Source organism: Corvus brachyrhynchos, unplaced genomic scaffold (genome assembly GCF_000691975.1).
Source record: "Corvus brachyrhynchos isolate BGI_N302 unplaced genomic scaffold, ASM69197v1 scaffold279, whole genome shotgun sequence".
NCBI lineage: Eukaryota > Metazoa > Chordata > Aves > Passeriformes > Corvidae > Corvus > Corvus brachyrhynchos.
The window spans coordinates 11930572-11949881 of NW_008246060.1; the positions used below are offsets into that span (position 1 = coordinate 11930572).

Consider the following 19310-nt stretch of genomic DNA (forward strand, 5'->3'; position numbering starts at 1 on the left):
CATTATTTACTCATGCAGCTTAGCACCAGTGCTGCTCTCTGCATATGCAAGGTGTTAAGACCATAGTGAAACTCAACAGGAATAACCACATTTGATCATAATGTTCTGATTTAGTTTTTTACACACTTATGAGAACTTTCAGCAAATCCATTCACACTGAACAATCAAAAAATCAGGTTTTTGTGTAAGATAATAATGAATTAGCCTATGTCAAAAACATGACTTTGGCAAAATCGAACACCAGAATGATGAAACTGATATGAAGTTAATTGAAAGCATGCGCATCACCAGTACCCTTCAGGATCAAGAAAATACTTAGCAGAAATAGTTGGTTCTCAGGCTCCCCTTGCACATTTCCACAACCATTAACAGAGGACGCCAGGTAGCCCAGCCCTAGGAAAACTCTGGCTTCAGTAAGGCACAGCACTAACTACGGCTTGAGCCCTCTGTAACAAAGGGCACCTTCTCAAACCCGGGTCTACGCTTGGCAGCATTAAGAATCTAAGACAAATAAGAGAAAGCTCAATACCAAGACATTCAAATTCAGTTGCACAAAAAAACATTTAAAGTTTAAGAGAACCCTGTGGATCAGAGGTCACAACTTACAGGCATGAATGAATGAATATGCTTGTCATTAATTAATTAATCCAAGGTAACAGAATTAACTGTCTCAAGTGGTTAAAATTTTTCTATAATATTAGAGTATTTGCCAAAGTCACCTACGTTTGGTAATCTGCTATTTAGGTTGCTTGAAGACTGCAAGTTTGTGCAATTTCACTGTGTTTGATTCAAACACAAACAGTGTATATTTCCACGTGGCCTAACTGCATTTGCTGGCTCCACAAACTACGCACAGGATTAACATCTTATTACCAGAATATTGCCACCAGGTGTAATGGTTTAGAAACAAAAAGAGAGTTCAAATTTTACTTTCACACACTTCCCCCAACTGTTTCTTCTTGGGGTAATTTCAGTATCTGACACCTTTTCAAACTTTCCAGTATACTTAACTTCCTAATTTTCCTAATCAACATCTTACGAATCTAATATGCTACCATATCATTCTCACTTATTACAACTGGAAAAGCCTTTTATTTTGAAGGTTTTATTAAACAGACGTAATGCTTGCCAACCACATCTTCAAAGCATACTAAAAAAGGAAAGAAATGCAATTGTTAAAAATGTGATGGTATGTGGAAACACAATTTAACAAGAACTATGGAAATATTCAGGTATGTTTGATTTTTAATAGGTTACAATGAAATTATTCCCTGAACAAACTGTGATAGCCCTTTTATTTCTTTCCCAGCATTACTGTCACTCCGTTATCTACTTTATTATACAAGTACTCATGCTCCAGTTGGTCTCTAAATAAATCATCCTCATGTAAGTAAGAGAAACTAGTTCCATTCTTAAATTATGAAATTTAGATCAATTTTCTGGCACTTTAAATCAATGTAACTAATGGTCCAATTTCAAATCAATTTGATGCATGTAATTTACAATAAGCATGCACATCCTTCCTCTGAAAGGCTAACAAATGAATTTTACAACGACCACACCATGACTATGATAGGAATTCTAACAAGTTAAGAACACTCAGCTATAAAGTTTAAGAAAAAAACCCCAAACAAACCAACAAGACACATGCCTCTACCTCCCAACCTTTGAAATTTAACACACAGGCAGCACATAAAAGGTCAAAGTGCTGCTCTTCACCACAGTGATCCAAATGTACTGTCTGTACTATCAAGCTTCTCTCATCCACAGAAGTAGGTCATTTTCTTCATGCCTGGTCTACCGACAATTTGAGACACATTGGTACTTTTTCCAGAAGTTTAAGAATAGAACTGTTTTATCTCTCACTCACCAGTGATACAGTAACAATACTCACCAGAAGTTCCAGCTGGTAACTCAAAATCTGGTAGACATATAAAAAACCCAAAACCATTACAGGCTGAGGAATAGTCATCAAAAAAACTCAAATCCTATACTTTAGAGAATCAGGCCTCAGTCTAGATGCTCAAGTCTAACTTCGAAACAGAAGTAACAAAACCAATCCCAAAGAAAGAGCTTAGTAGTCTGTCAGTTCAAGAAAACTGAAGATGATTTAACAGGCTTCAAAGCAAATAACAAGAAAATGAAATTAAAAAGTAAATCTCAGAGAGGACAGTAGATGATGCATCATCTAATAACTTCCTCCTCCCTTCTGTCAAAACTCACACCACTTTCTCGCATGTGTGTCAAGAGTCAGAGGGTGGCAACTCCTGAACAATGCTGCTTATTTCACTCACAACTTGGGTGGTACAAACACACAACTATTCCTTTTCTTTCTTTTGCTACTCCCAACAATTTTTTCCATGTTCTATTGCTATTTATCTGTGAATTTTCTTTTACCTAATTGACTTTCCAAGCAGCAATTACTCTAAGTATTGCAAATGAAATTAAAAATATAAATGATACCAAAAAATCCTGCAGTGATATTAAAGTCTCTATTAAAACAGTTTGTGCTAAGCCTAAATGTAGAACTTAACTTGAACTGTAAAAGAGGAACAACCAACTATTACTACTCCAGATCCAGCTCATGAAGGGCAAACTTTTAGTAAAATCCTAACTGTATGAAAGCATCCCTAAGCTAACAAACAAGCATTTATAACAGCCAGTACACGCATTCCAGTCCAGTCTTGATTTCTGTCTTTCCTTTAAATACAAGGTTGGTGGTTATTCTTTTCCAAGAACAGTGTGAACTCTTCACCATGTTTTTACTTATTTATTCTTCAAATAAGATAAAAGCTTCCAATGCATTAAAAGCTATGAGCTCAGCAGCAGCAGCCCCACATTTGAAAGGTTTAACAATGCCAACATAAGCATGCAGATAGCTCGTGGACAGTAGTGCATTGCCATAAGAAGTCCTAGGTCTAAAACTCATTTCAAGCTCCTATATATGGAGCCATGTTGGAGCCAGACAATTAGCTGGCTTTAGGAATAGGCATGCACTGTACGAGCATTTCAGGGCAGCTGTCAGACTATCTCTTGCCTGCTCTCAGAGCCCAACTTCACAGCAGCTGAGGCAGATAAGGCATGCTCCTGGAACATTCTTTCTTTTTTGTTTTGTCCAAAAAGAATTCAGTTTATATGATCACAGATCACTCTACAATGGGAAGTCAAGTGAAATAGGTGGGGACAGATGAAAAGTTCAATACAGAAGAAGAGGAAATCCAAACTAGACACTAACATCAAGATACCTACAGAACACTAGTTCAATCTATCCGGACAGCATCCAGATTAGCTAAAGGTCTTTTCCTCAAAGGATAATTCCCTGCTGTCTTTTCAGGATTACACATAACATCCATCTTCCTAACTGGTATTCCTATACATAATTCCAGTGAGTCAGCCTAATTAAGCATCCTTCATTTATGTATTAACACTGACTTAGATAACCTACAGTCTACTTAAACTAACAAACAAACAAAAGTGGCATTCCAGGTCTGATTTCCAGAGCTGTAGTAACCTATAGGTAGCATTATACATCAGAAAATCGCAATACTTCCTCTCATCTCCCCAAAACAGCTATAATCTCACCTTTCCACTGCAAAACACACAGAGGAGGTAAGGTTATAGCAGAGTATCTGCCCCCGAGGCATGGTACTTGGAGCACATGACTTCCACTGTATTAGCACCAGAAAGGATTAGGCTAACACTACTTTGCATCCTTGAAGACCAAGCCTATACTGCCTCATTCCAAACCCACATTTGCACATGAAAGAGCAGGAAGAATAAGCAAGTCCGAATGAATTATTCTTTTTGCTAAGAGGAATTGAAACATCAAGCACAATTTGGAAAGCAGTAAACATACACCTTGGCTAACAGAAATTTGCATATCAGCATATAATACACTAAATACACTAATTTTAGATTGTTTAGATACACATGTAATACTTGCAAACAATTCTTCAAGATAAACACCAGTTGAAGTCTGCACTCAATTCAATCAAATGTTCTTCATTAGGATCAAAGTTCATCCAATTCAACTAAGTTGTTTTAAATAACGCCAAGTACTCCGAGACAAGTCATGATGTAATATGAGAAATTTCCCTACTCTGTTCCCTCTCATTGCATCTTTGGGGGTTTAATGCAAAATTTAACATCTGCATATGCCCTCTCTTTCCTCAGTTTATTAAGGACTTAACAAGGAAAAACAATTTGTTTAGTAATTTTTGAGGTACTGCTTGCAGGATTTTCATTCCTTCATCCAACCAGCTTACCAATTTCAGCATGCTTCATCTTAGATCAGTTTGCATGCCTTAAACTTCCAGATTGGTTTGATCTTGGTTAGCTTCTCTTTTATATTAAAAACCACTCTCCAAAAGTCTGCATTTTCTCCCTATCAAGGCTGTTGTCAAGTCTGGGACAACATCTCTAATGCTGAAGTTTTTAAGACAGAGGAGGCAAGCTGTTCCTGGGAGAATGCCAATATTTCCACTCTCCTCTTTTATTTGTGCATGTGTCTCCCCACAGTGAAAGACAGAGCTCCCCCAGACAGGACCAGCCACAGCACAACTAAAACACCACAACTCCAGCAATTCCTTCTTTCAGAAAGAATGGAACAACAAGGTAACAAATGAAAGCCATCTTACAGATTTAACACAACTGGTATATGGAGAACAGATGAAGAAAACCAGGATATATTACTCAAAAAAATTCAGAGGAGCAGTACAAAAGGCCAGTTGAATTTCACCCTCCTTAAAATGCACCTATTAATGATTCTTACAAGATCGAGTGTTTGAATAGTATCCCAAGACACAAGAGGTGACAGAGGGCACTAAGGTGTAACCCTGAGTTCTGACTGCTTTTACATAAGAGATCGGAAAAAAGAAAAAAAGAAATGATAGTTGGGAAAGTTGAAATAAATGGATAACTGAAAAAAAGTTGGTGAAGGGACTTCTAACAATCAGTGAAGATTCATGAATTTCCACTACAAAGATACTGAACCCTAAAACATGAGGCCTGGACAGAAGTTATCTTTAAAGAATTGTCTTTATTTATCAAATGAAGTTGGATGCTGTCAAACAATATCTGTTTTACAAAATCTATCATGACTACTGTACATTATAAATTTTAAAAAAGACATATGTCACTACTACATCTCGGTTGTTGAACACCCTATCTATATTCACAGTCACACTGACTAAAACATGAGTTTGTGATGTGTTACTTCATTACACTCAGAAAATGAATCTCTAGTAATAAGAATTTAAGTGAGACAGACCTATGACACACTGAACATGAGAACTCCATGTGAGAATGTACCTAGGATTTCATACTCCTTGAAAAAAGGGATCATTCTGCTTCATTATTTCATACAGAAGCTGGACAGCATAGCAGCAGTCGCACAACAGAACATAATGACTCTTCCACATGCAGACCAAATAATCAAGAAAAAACCTGAAAAACTGAAGTGTATCTGGAATCACACACCTAGCTACAGTGATTCAGAAATTTCATTCCAGTTAATGACACTTTTTTGTATGGCCTGGTCATTTCTGAGCCTAGAGTAAAACAAGTAGAATTTGATAAGACCTAGAGAGGTGAATAATGCCAGCTTTTTTCCCCACTGTTAAGTGACATATTATTTTATAGTGACCCTACAAAAAAAAAAGTGAAATAAAGCACAATCAATGAAATCATAAAATACATTAAACAAATTTCATTAATACCTCACAGAGACATGACACTGTCCAATAAACATCCACAGAAGACTTCAGACTCAATTAAAAGAACACAGATTTCTGCAGGTATTTGATCTTGCAGATGATCTCAGTTTGTCCCAGGAAGAGTGATACAAAGAAGAATGCAAAGGTAATTTTCTCATTTTTTCTTTCTGAAACACATCATCTTCAGGTACTCAAGAGATGAAGAAACAAAAATATGTCACACTAAAAGGAGTTGTCCAACTTACAGTGCTGTGTACATGGAATAAGATTGTCACTGACCAAGATCTTCACTTACTTTTAAGCGTTTTAGGTCCTTTTCAATGCTAAGCAATTTTTTAAAGCTTCAGCCAAGCGGAAATTAAAAACAAAACAAAACAGGATCCATTTGCTTGTATCAAGTGGGAAGAGTTACATATTCCATTAAAGTACTTAAACATAACAAAGGGGATTTTCAACTAGAATTAAATCTCTTCTTAACCCTCAATGCAAGAGAAATGGGTCCATTAATTCATAATCCTTTTAGATAATGTCCTAGACATATTTAGTCTAATACTTTGCATGTCTTTTCAACTTCTACCACCTGAAACATCTATACATAGATCACCTGCTTCAAGTAAGTACAACCTTCAGCCCAACAGACACTCCAAGTATAAGATCAATACCTGTGTCGATACCACTTATCACTGTCATAAAAAACTTTCATATGAAGCTCCAAAATATGAAGCTCCAAAGCTGGTCAACTTCCTCTAAACTCCTGCGCTTCAGCTTCCAGCAGCGATTCCTTGCATCTTCTCTTGCACCCCTCCTGGCCCCAAGCGTCTCCATTTAGACCCAACAGTACTACACCATGTCCCTAAGCCTCTGAATTTTCTCCCAGACTTCTCTCAGAAATAGCCTGTCAACACTTCAAGCCAGCTCCTCACAGTCTTAATTCCATTCTGCCTTATCCCAACCCTGTTCTTGATTGGAGCTCCAGGAAGAGAACTGTCTTCTCTCAGAGAATTCAAGATACATAGCATTACTTCCTATGACTACACACTTACTGTTACCTCAAAAGTTTAAGGTGAGATTGCCTATGTCTGTACTAGATAGGGCTAACATCTACAACAGCAAGTAAAATAAACACAGTAAGAGATGATGTGTTGAGACAGAAAGGAGAAAAATTAACATTAATCATATGAAATAATTGCACCAGAAGAAGAAGACTGAAATCTATGCCTGTTAAAACAGAGACTTTGGAACAGGTTGTCTGACAACAAAAAGAAATTTAAAAAAAGAAAAAAGAAAAAAAAAACCTAGCTACTCTCATATCTAGGATGGATGTAGCATAAACAAACTAAGGTCTTTCAGGTGCAGATGGAGCAAGCAAACAGCTTCTGATTTCAGCAAGTAATAAGCATATCCAAGAAATAGACTCTTAATATACCTGCTGAAGGTAAAACTGCTTCTAATAAAGAAGCCTGGTTTCTTAACAATGCATATTCTGTATTTGCTACACCAACAGCCTTACTTCTCTGTCATGTTCTTGAAGTCCCTTCACAGTAACTTGTCACCCTCATTCTTCTCCCCACCTCCTCCAACCCAGCTGCTTGGTCGGTGAAAAGGAAGGACCCACTGATTTCTGGTTCCCTGCATTATGGTTGACTGGGTAGTGCCCATAGGCTGTTCCAGTCCAGCAGGCGTGATCCTGCTGGGGAAAAAAGGTCTGTGCTTCACCCCCCTTTCCCTGCAACTCTCTTTATCAAGCCACTAACTTGCTTGAGACCTTTGGTAACTTCTTATCCTACACATTTTCTTTTCCCTGTCAAATATGGTTCCGATATTGCCCACTGAGCTTAAGAGTTATTAGAAGACAGACACAGAATACCTCAATTGGTAAAAGAGACAGGCAATAAATAGACAAGATGGAGTCTTTGCAAATCTCATAATTTCTTCTGAAGTCAGGACTGACAACAGCAATAGTTTTCTTAGGTTCCAGGGACTTTCCTCCTCTTCCTCTCCTCTCCCAGGCCTCTTAAAAAAATTTACTCCAATTGCTCCAGACAGATCAAAATATGTGAATGAAAATGGAAGGGAAAGAGAGAGCAAGCACAAAAAATAATTTTTAAGCCAGCTTAAAAGAAAATTGAAGTATGTTTTCAATTGTTCATAGGATGTTCAAAGATGAATTTCAAAAATTTCTAAAGCCATTTTAACACTCAAATCTCTAGCTTATCATACTGCAATCTTTAAAAGAAGGCACACCTTTTCAAGTAGTTATTTACTTCTCGAAATGCAAATTTGTAAGAAGAATCCATTTTCTCCTCCCGCAAAAAAACATGAAGGGCTTTCAAAAGCTGATTTACCTTCTCATTTATACAAGGTAATGCAGTATATTTGCATAAAACAGTCAAAACTTTTTTTTTTGTAATGTAATAGGTAGCTAACTATGTAACCCCTGCCGTTTTAAAAGACAGTCCCCTCGTTAGGAAACCGTTCAAAGTGACAATTTCAGTAACTCAGCATCTCTTTCTGGATAATTAGATGTATTATGAATATGCAGATTTCATACAGCTGATTGGCTCAAATGTACCCCATTCCTCAAGAACATCACATTCCCTACAAACAACTGTATTAGCAAAGGCAGGCTGTCATCCAAACTTGTACTAAACATTCATCTGTAAAGCTCAAATACAGATCACACCAGATAGAATTACTTTTGCCCAGCCTTCGTGAAGGTACAGGTGGATGACTATTTTACTACTGGTACTGTGACCTGTATACATAGGACTTTCTCACAGCAGATCTTTACAAAACCTTTCTGGAGGACAGGGGTGGAGGTTTCATGCCATCCACAATATCACAGAAGGTAAGTTAAATAACATAACAATAGCACCATCCAGTGGCAATCTCTTCCCTTTAAGATATTCATCACTCATAACACTTAGGGTGAACCCACTGAAGCAACTGTAAAACAGGTAAGTAGGGTGCTTCCACTTCTAATCATAGTTTTTTGAGCAGCCAGCACCCCAAAAGTATAGGAATCTTGGTAGGAAATGCGGTACTAGCAAGGAGCTTGAGAAAAGCAACCGCACATACCAATAACTGGGGGGGAAGAATACTGAACAAAGTAACAAAAATAAGACTGTGCAACTTGTAAATACTGCAACATCTGTAATTCAAGTTTATTCTGATACTGAAACCTTCTAACATATTTACGCGAAGTTGAAAATACTTTCACCTGAACTAGGCTGCTTCTTATTGATTTTTAGGCAGAAAATTATTCAATACTTTAAAATTAAAGACCCAAACAGAAAGACAACCCTGGCCCTTCCCACCAAAAAATACATTCCGACAACTGTACCCTGTATATTTTACACCTGCTTGTTCCTCCCTCTAGTTTTTTAATTCATATTAATTTAAGTTTTTTGCTTAATTTCTATTTGCTCATTTGATGTCCTATTTCCTCAGAAAAACAAGTAATTAGTATTTTCAGGTACCAGAGTGGTGATCTTCACTCATAGCAAGCACCTGTGGCAGAGCCAAAGAAATCCCGTAAGACATGAAAGGGCAAAAAGGCTGTTGTACAATAATTGCCAACTGCAATAGCCAGAACAACAGAAACAGAGGAAGAAAGCACTGGTTTCTGAAAGACATTTGGAGGGTGTTTTTCTCAGAGTAGACAGAAAATAAACAGTCACAAAGTTTAATAGTTCAGTGTCCAACCCTTGACACAGGCACATCCTTCCAGCTTAGGAAGGATTCCCACAAAATACATCAACCAGTAACACATGTATTTGGACAATTACAATGGCATGATTTCCCCTTCATTGTGAAGTGGTATATTCAGACACTGCAAAGTTTTAACAAAGCTGCTGTTTGTTCCTAAACATTCTCATAGCTACTGCTGGAATTCTAACCCAAAATTATTTTCTTAGAATTCAAGAAATCTGTGCAGGACTGTGTCAACAGATGGGAATGGCAGGCTTATTCATTGATGCATACAGACTGATCTATCTCTGTTGCTGAGTGCTAGAAATATTAGCTCAAGAGATCGCCTACTTTAGAAAAGTTCTTTAAGTTAGTTCAGAAGTTTTCACCAAATTTTTAAGATAACTTGTTACTACAGCTTAAAAGCACTGTGTTAACTACTGGAGTTGCACAGCCTCTTCAATTCAATATTCAATTTCAACTTAAAGCACCCAACATATTTTTGCACTAATACTGAATTTCCCAAAATATTTTTTTCCCATATAGTGGAAGACTGTGATTCTGCTTTCCTATATTTGATAGTCCAATTTTGGACCTGCACACATCCCACTGACATAAATCTAGGACAAGCAAGATAGGAGAACATGTATGTATGCAGGTCTTTTTACACATATATTAGAAATAAGTAATTGAAATTAATTAATACCATTATCCACTGTCTTTAGCTCTCTTGTTAATCCCCTCAAAACCAGAACCAGTGACATCAGTTAAAGAGACAGGCCAGGACTGACATACTGGGTGCAAGGTGGTTCAGATGCTTAACTGGCACAGGGAGCTTATGTCCATCACCTCCCACACACCCCTGCACTCGCCTGTGTAAGGTCTGTGTGTTTCAGCTGCTCAGCAGAGGCACTGGCATCTGCAGCTGCAACTGCACCAGCTGACTCATGTGACCAGAAGGTACCACTGAATCCCTTGCAGCAGCTGCACTCCATCTGTGATCACTGGTTTGGGGACAGAAGCTGCAGTGTGTGTCAGTTGCGGTTTCCACTTCTTGTAAACAAGGTCATCTGATCATACAGTCAGAGCAGCACCAGGGCAGGAGACCCCTTTCAGAATAAGCAGATGGCTCCATCGTTCAGGCACACAGCTTCTGAATGTGCAGCAAGTTTCCCATGCAGTTTAGAGCCGGCTACATTCCCTGTTCGCTTTGGCCACAAATCCATAAAATTACAATCTTATCTGGTACAAAACTTCAAGAACTAATCAATTCAGATGTCTGAGAAACGATTACATGATACAATGATTACAGAGCTATATAAGTATGTAGATCAGAAGATATTTCCTGGCAAGTCTTCAATGTTATTCATGAGCAGTAGGAAAGCAAAATGTACTTCTCTCCCTGCAGATGCAAAACTGCACATCCACACTGGACACATAGACTGCTAAGCAGGGGCTTCCAGATCTCCTGATTAAATCAGATGGTCAACTTTAGGTGACCTCTTCCATCACACTACTAAAATGGTTTAAGTCTCAGTATTTTCCTCACACTACAGGCTACTCTGTCTGCTCTATGCTTTTGCCTGTAGGGGTGCATGGGTGCATAGATGCACAGAACCTTACCCTAGCAAAAATACATGTACATGTTCTCTTTGCACACAGCTTTGTCCTGCACTGTCCTGGCTTCCCCACGTAGAACCACTGCCCTTTTTCCCCATCACAATTCCTACGCATTCTGTAATCCAACCAACTCCCTCTTCACTGTTAAAGGCAATAGTTCTCTGTTCCACCTGCAAGCAAACTTTTCAGTGGGAATGAAGCAGCACACCATTACAAATTATACAGTAAGATTGCACTGCCTCCACATGACATCTTACTATTTCCAAAGACCCTTAGAGGAGGCTAGATAAATATCTGCCAGGAATGACAGAGATGCATCTCTGGCTGGATTGGGGGATTGAAACTAAATGATCTCTTGAGGTCTCTTTCTACAGTTCTATGAAAGGAAAGGCAATTAATGGGCAACTACTAAATTATTTTCACACAAGCCATTTAATCTGCTCTGAGAGATGACCACCTTTAAAACAGCAGAATTCACTGTTCTGAGCACTAATTGGTACTCTTGGGGCTAGGCTTAACTCAGAAAAGACTGAACTGGCAATAGAGACTTATCTATTCTTTCAGTTGCTAACAGTACAGCTTATTTTATGTTTTATTTGTGGTACTTACATCTCTAAATGAGGATACGTTTAGAGCCAAATTAAGTGAAGAGAGTGATACTGTATACACTGCTTTGGAAATGGAATATCTGATGTGATTCTGCCATTTTTATAATAGGGTAACAAGTAGGCATCAGTGGAAATTCTCTGACAAGTCAATTCTAAAGAGTTTCACTAAAAAATCACTTTAAATGAGAGAACTGAAGTCCCAGCACAGGAAAAATATATACCATGTTATTCATTGCACACAAATGTCAGAACAACAGGACTAAGCTACAACAAAGCTCATTACCTGAGTATTTAGGAAAAATGCTGGCATTATATCCTATGTCTCTCATGGAATTATGAAAAAACAATACACAATGAATAATACTTTATTAATTTAAACAGAGCAGGCAAACACAAGTGCCAACAAGAAATACATTCTATTCTTAGAATCCTAAGAGTTCACAAAAGCCTGAAGCTATTCAAGAATCAAATGAAATGTGTCTGCATTTTAAAATTCAGTTATAGTGTATCCTCTGTTACAGTAATTTTTTTTTCATTAAGAAACACAGTAAGAGAATGGAATAAAAATCCCATGTTAAATTCTCACTCTTTATTTTGGAACATGCAGCTCTTGCAGTGTAACTTGCAGCTTGAAGTTAAATAATTACTCTGACAGCTCAAAACCATCCCACAGCAATCTTTAATACATTCTCTTTCTAAGAGATACTAAGACAATGTATCTTCTAGGCTATTAAAATGTCCAATTACTGATTTCTAAATTTTAGAAAAATTGCAGGTTTAGTGCTACATAGCATAACACAAAAATTAATACTCACGAGACAGACTTTGTCCAATTCTAAACTGTGTACTTCTGTGCAATAAAGACGCAGAAACCTTAGCTTCCTTAGCTAAAAAGCAGCAATCCCAGGAGATTTTGCATGCTCTGCAGCACAAGACTGCATCTTATTCTCAGTATGCACCCCATTCTCAATTGGAAAGAAACCACTATAGTTACAGAAATATGCAGCAGTATGGAAAAAAAAAAATCATTCTGCATATTCAAAACTCAGTCTTCAAATACATCGGAGGTTGCACACAGTCCTGTCACGACTGCATTAACACCACACTTCGTCAACACCAGGAGTCAGTGAAGTTGAAACATTAGCACCATTTTTTAATGTGTTGAAAATATAAGAAAAGTGCCAACAGAAGTGGTGAGGGAAGTCCCCTTCTTCCGGACAATAATTTCTTACTGAATGCCCAAACTGCATTTACTAGAAACAGACCCCAGGAGGACAGGAGGGCGCAGCCCTCCTGTGCTGTCCGTGAAGCCTTTGCTATGAACGCTGGGGGAGTGGCAAGCTGAAGTGCTGTACAGGAGTTCAGATCACTTGAACCTTCCGAGTCCAAGAGTTCAGTTCAGGTCTGTGGGTTCTCTGCTCACTCTGTGCAGGAGGGTGAGCTCAGAACAGGCAGCAAAAGGAAAAATGTTATTTCCTTGCTTTAAAGCATGTGAAGTACACACCGAGTAACAGTAATCGCTGTCAGGAATACTATCAGGAAGAAAAACAGAGTAATCCCCCTGATTAGCTCTCTACACAGAAGAGCCAAAGAGGTGATCCATGCCAGTCCGACTATTCCTGCAGAAATTGTCAAAGGGCAAGAAATCATTATGAGAGATCAATTTAACCTAATAACCTGTACTACAAGAGCTCCTGTAAGCGATGAAATTTGAGCTGGAATTACCATTTGGAATATTACAAAACATCTTTCCCTTAAAGGATCTTTTGATCTCTCTTCTGTACCACTTACAATATGGCTGTGGTAATCAAAGCAGATGACACAAGAAAACTTCTGTTGAAAGTCAGAGAGGAAAAATCTATATATGAGCTTAAGAGCAAGACTACAGAAGAACAATGAATCTGACACTAAAAACTTTTAAGCAAATACAATTTTGATCCTTTAGCAGCTGTTTTTAGACTTCATATGCCACATAAAATATTTTGGATTCTCCATTGGCTTTAATATCCATTCTTCCCTTTCCCCTCCAGCACTCCTTCCCACTACCATGGAAGTGTTGTATCACACAACAGCCTCAGATACGCATCTCAGGCTACAAACCCAAGGTCCCCAGAGGAACATGAGCCTTGTTCTTAACTGCCAATCTTCTGTTACCAGAAGTTTTCTTCTCTTTTACATCAAATAAGCACTGTGCCATACCAGAATGAATTGATACTGATTTCCAGGAGCTGTTTAACAATAGACACTATTCTAATAGAGCCTTTAAAGCTACATAACAAAGTTGGGCTTTAATATACTATACACACAAAGGAACATGAACAGAGACAGGAGACTCAATTGAAACACTGTACTGATACATAAGCACAGTTTTAAAATTCTGATGCAACCTGCTAACCACCCTGTACAAGTATTGTGCAGTTTACTTATTTAACATCTCCAACAGCAGGATGCAAAATAAAATTATACACTACAAGTAACACTTGAAATTTTTGATTTTAAATTTAAGCAGATGTAAAGACTGCTCCATGAAAGAAGGTAGAAGTATTTCTGCTATAACTTAGAACCTTAACTTCTAGAAATTTTATGGAGGATTGCCTGTTACCAAGAATTCCATTAGTTGATTTCTATACTGCTAATTTGGATTGGTGCTGTAATTCAAAATAATTGCTTGAAGGGTGGACATGCAGAAAAATGAAGGAAAAAATACAGAGGGAGGAATCTTTAATAGAAATTCTGTAGCTAACCATAAATCATTCTTTCTGTCCATCTGACTCAAGCTTTTATGTGTACATATATATATATATATATATATATCACACAGAGGTGATAAAACAATTCTAGAGAAATCAAACTGCAATTTAAAGTAGTTTCTACAGAGGGAGCCAACACCTCAAGGAACTGGATTAAGAAAACATTCCAGATCAGCACAGAGTTCTTCCCAACCATCAAGCCCATTCACTACATTTACAAGTTTTTCAGATATCCTCAGCAAATCACCCAGATTCTTACTCTACAGAATTCCCAAGCATTTAATGCAAGTTTAATTAAAGAAGTGCTTAATTACATGTCATGGAACAAGCAGTGTCAATATACAATAGAATTTTACTTGCTTTGGGAGAAGGTGGCAATTTAAGAGACTGGTCATTCTAAGTTACTATCTAGTCATTAAAATTGAAGTTTAAGAGTTTTCCTTTGCAGCAATTCTAAAAATATTTGATTTTGTAAAAAGGAATATCAATTCCACAGTAGAGACTTTTACTGAAGTTTTCAGACAAGACTCTACACCAAGAAACAGGTCAATATGATACCTGATCTAAAAAAAAAGAGAAGGAAAGCTAAAATAAAGTTGTGTAAAGATGACAGCTGGCAAGTTTCTTCATGAATCTGGGCACCTTGTTATAACTGCCATAACAGTTTTCCACATTAATTCATTGCCAAATCATATTTCATAATATATTAATCCACTCAAATGTAATTAAAAGTGAGGTATATTATATCAAGTAACTCAACAGCTGTGACAGGTTCATGTATCACCTCATCCATACAAATCACCTATACTGTCAGCATATGTTGAGAAGGCCAACAAAAGATTTAAAGCTTGGTATTTCTGATATTTTACTCTCTCTTCCCCCCGCTTCCACAAACAATTTTCTACCCTCTTTTTTAGGTTTAGGGGGGAAGAAGATGGATTAAAAACCAAAAGTATTTTAGAGAGACTTAACACCAACAGGACAAATCCTAAACCCAACACATAAGGAAGGATTTCTGCGAGCGTTACCGAAGATAAACTGCCCCCTCTAGTGGCACAGAACCCTCGGCTGTTTCCAAAAGCATTAGGGTGGGCAGCAGCATCCCTTTGGTGACCCCAGAATTCATGTCTGTCTCCCTGCAAGCTGAACTATCAATGACACACGGTTGCACAGTAATTGTGCTTGAGGTCGAGTCCCTCAGCTTTTGTACTGAAGTACTGTGATACACAGTGACTAACATGGGGTAACCCCCTCACCCCCAAACACAAGGAAAAGCCTCTACAACTTTCCTGTGACGTGCTTCAATCCCTTTGACATCCTCTAGCTCTCTAACATACATAGACTACTTCTAAATCCCTATTGTAGATTCTTCTCTTTTCAAAGCATCACAGGCACTGTGTAATCCCAAAACATCCCTACTATGACTCCAAGATTGACCCTTCCACTTAAAATATCTATTTATATTGCCTAAGCAAAACCAGAAAATACACACGCACCACCTCCTGCCAGATGTTACAGGTAAATCTAAACTCCATCAGTCACCAAAATAGCTGTCCTCAAATTTAAGAGTCCCCCTCTCCCTTGTGAAAAATAGCGAGTAGGCAGGTAAGAACGAAATACCTAAATGAATCCCTCTCAGCTAACTTGCAGCAGAGCAACACATCTACTCTCCCTTCTGACCAGCACATCAAAAACTGACTGAAGAGAAAGCAAGCTCATATCTACCTTCTTCCTCTTCCTCACTTCATGGCCCTGATCTCTGTAAAAAGAAAGCTTATGAAATCAGAAATACAATGCAGATGCCACATTTCTTACTCTCTCCTTCAACTAATTTTCAGACGTGTCCCATCACGGCTGGAACTGCTGAAAAAAAAGCAGTTTATAAAACTGTACAATGAGCAAGCAGTCAGTCAAAGCTGCACTAAAACAAGTGTTCTGAAGCATTGCTTACAGACTCAGTGGTACTACTGAACTCCAAATAATATTTTTAAAACTCACAATGACTATATTTTAGTCCCCTATTCATACAAGCTAGTCAAGCTACCAGAATTTTGCTAACAGCCCCTAGTTTAGTAAAACTAAATATTTTAGTTTTAAAATTTTAGTAAAATATTAGTAAGAAACTCCCAACTCCTCTGTCAACACTTACTCTACACAGTGAAGATGGACTCTGTATTAAAGCATTCCTACTTCAATATCAAGACAACTTAAATCACACCCCACCATTTGCTGCAGCTACCTTAAACGTATTGTCCTAAAAAAATTTTGATGTGGAACCACAGTAAAAAAAAAAAAAAAAAAAATGTCAGTTCCAATCAGGGCCCGGCCCTGCAGCCCTATTAAAGAAGTCTTGCTGGTTTAGGGGCGGTCCTAAAAAAAATTTGATGGGGAAACAAAAAAAAAAAAAAAAAAAAAAAATCAGCCTAGGCAACAGCATACACAAATCTATACTTGGCTAATATGACCTTCGGTTAAAGCCATTCAGTCCAATTCTGAGAATTAAAAATAGAAACAACTCTTGTAAAAGGACCATACAAAAGGTCAGGAAAAAGATTCCCATTTTTCTCAGAGTTTATATTTTTTTTTGTTGTTCTCAGAAGGAGAAGAAATATATGCAACATTAAGGCCTCACCAACCTTACTATGTCCGAGTTTCCCTAGCAGTCCTGCAGGACTTGAAGGAGTTGAAGGGGATTGGCTGGGTTAGGGAAGGTGGGGAAACATCTGCAGGACATCCCTTGACCCACAAATGCACAGTTCCCTTGCAAAACACCCACGCAAACTGAAGACACTCCTGTTCCCCCATCTTTGTTATTCCCGCTGCAGAATAGCAGACTTGCCACTGAAAACAAGTGTGTTAATTGATGTTCATTGCTCATCTGATTCCCTACAACAGGGGCATGGCTTGGTTTGATCACCACTTCAGTTGGTGATCTTCTAACTAATCTGCTAATTCTACATGGAAACAGGTTGAGCTGTGGGACAGTACCCTCCACCCTTCATGAGCTACATTCAGAAGCCAGTTGGGGCCGGGAAGGGGGTAGATATTTCCAGCTGAGTTCTGAAAACAGTGCATATATGCACAAACTTAACAGCTTTAGTGCTTATAAATTCCTGTTAGATAAAAGAAGTGCACAAAAAATGAAAAGATAAATTTAGAAGGCTGCTACAGTCAAAGTGAATTGAAAGCAGGAAAAAAAAAAATTGTGATCTTTCATACTTTAGCTCTTAAAATAGAAGTTAAGCACGATGCCATGCCTGTAAACCAATGCCAGTCTTAGAGCTGTACTTATCTCTCTAGATAACTAAGACTCAAGGACTAAACATCAAGCCAAGTCAGGGTAACAGGCTCAGTTACCTTTGGAGATAAGGCATTCATTAGTGAACAAAATTTATATTTTTATTAACAACAACTACAGAAGTGATCTCTGAGAAACTGAAGGACAGCTGACAGTCAGATAAATCACCTTGATATTACTAGATGAAGAATGCCCAAAAAGGTCTTCTTTACTACTAGGGAAGACAATATAAAAGCTGCTGACATTTTAAAGACTGAAAGATTAATTACTTTAAGTAGGAGGATTTTGGCACTGAATAGTAATATGTGCAGACTAACTTTGTATTTGACTCAAAAACATTAGGACAATATCAAGACAATACCTTAATTATAAGGGCACTGTACCTAAGTTTATAACCAAACCAGCAACAATTACCCTAGTGGTAAGTTGTCTTGCTCATTTCCTAGAACTGGCATTTCTTTTAAATATGGAAGTCGAGTTAAACATCAGAGAAGTTTAATTAAGTATCTAACAACTCATCTGTAAGTTAAATTAGAAAATTTAGCTTGAAGGACTGAAAGTGCTCCCAAGTTCAACAATGTGCAATCTGTTGTGTTCACATGGTCCAAGAAGAAGAGTACATAGTATTAGAAAAGTTCCAAAGGTCTCTCCTGAAAACAACGTGACACTGACCTACGGGAGTTTTTCCCTGGTCAAGTATCCAGTGACATTCAAGATGACAAGATCAATGGCAAAAGCATGTTCAACCTCTATCATTACACCCAACAACATATAAATCATCTCAGGAGCTAATGCAGTGTGTACCACAAAACACCAAAGAAGGGTTTCTGTTACAGCTAATTCATGTAAATCTTGAGTTTTATTGAATTTTCTGTACTGAACAAAATTTAATAAAGAACTAGTTTAATAAAATTAGTTCAACCCTCCATTTAGGAAGTGACTATGCTGTAAACATACCAATAACAAACACACAATTAACTAATATACAATATACCTAAAATAAAAAGCTGAAAGAGCATTTAACTACTTCAAATGAAATATCTCACATCAAATGGTTTAATAAGTATCTATTGAGCAAATAAAGCTTGTGTACTCAGTACAACTTGTACTGTCCAAAATACAGACCTGTATGTGATTTAACTTGTGTTTCACCTCTCAGCATGCTAATACTTTAAACACTTCTAGCTTATAGCATCCAAAATGGGTTAATCATAGTTACGCTGTCCATAAGTGTTCTATCATTAGAGAGTGTGGTCTGCATAAAACCAATCTCATCTACTCTTCAAAGGCAACTGCTGTTGCGTGTCTTTTGCCTGGAGCTCAAGCAGTTTTAATGTCACAGGTACATTACCATGATGTACTAACTTAGGTTAAATGTCTTTTTCCATTCTCTGAAAGAATATGGGACATTCGGTTAGTAATTCTATCACTAAGGCTTTTAGAAAAAAATCTTTTCCAGAGGAATTAAATCCTTGTTACCAGAATACATTTTTACTGTGACCTTACTGAGAAACATCTGAACTTTTAACATGGGAAAACCTGACAGCTGCAGATATTAATTCATCTGAAACAGGTACATTATCTTACATGAGGATAAACTGTATAAGTCTTTTGGATATATCATTAAATA

The 19310-nt window shown here is 37.6% G+C and overlaps 1 protein-coding gene across 1 annotated transcript in view; it reads right to left on the bottom strand.

Moving 5' to 3' along the window:
* The window catches only part of ADK (adenosine kinase), a 259246-nt gene that overhangs the window by 220156 nt on the left and 19780 nt on the right, over nt 1-19310 (bottom strand). The gene's annotated exons all lie outside the window — the stretch shown is intronic.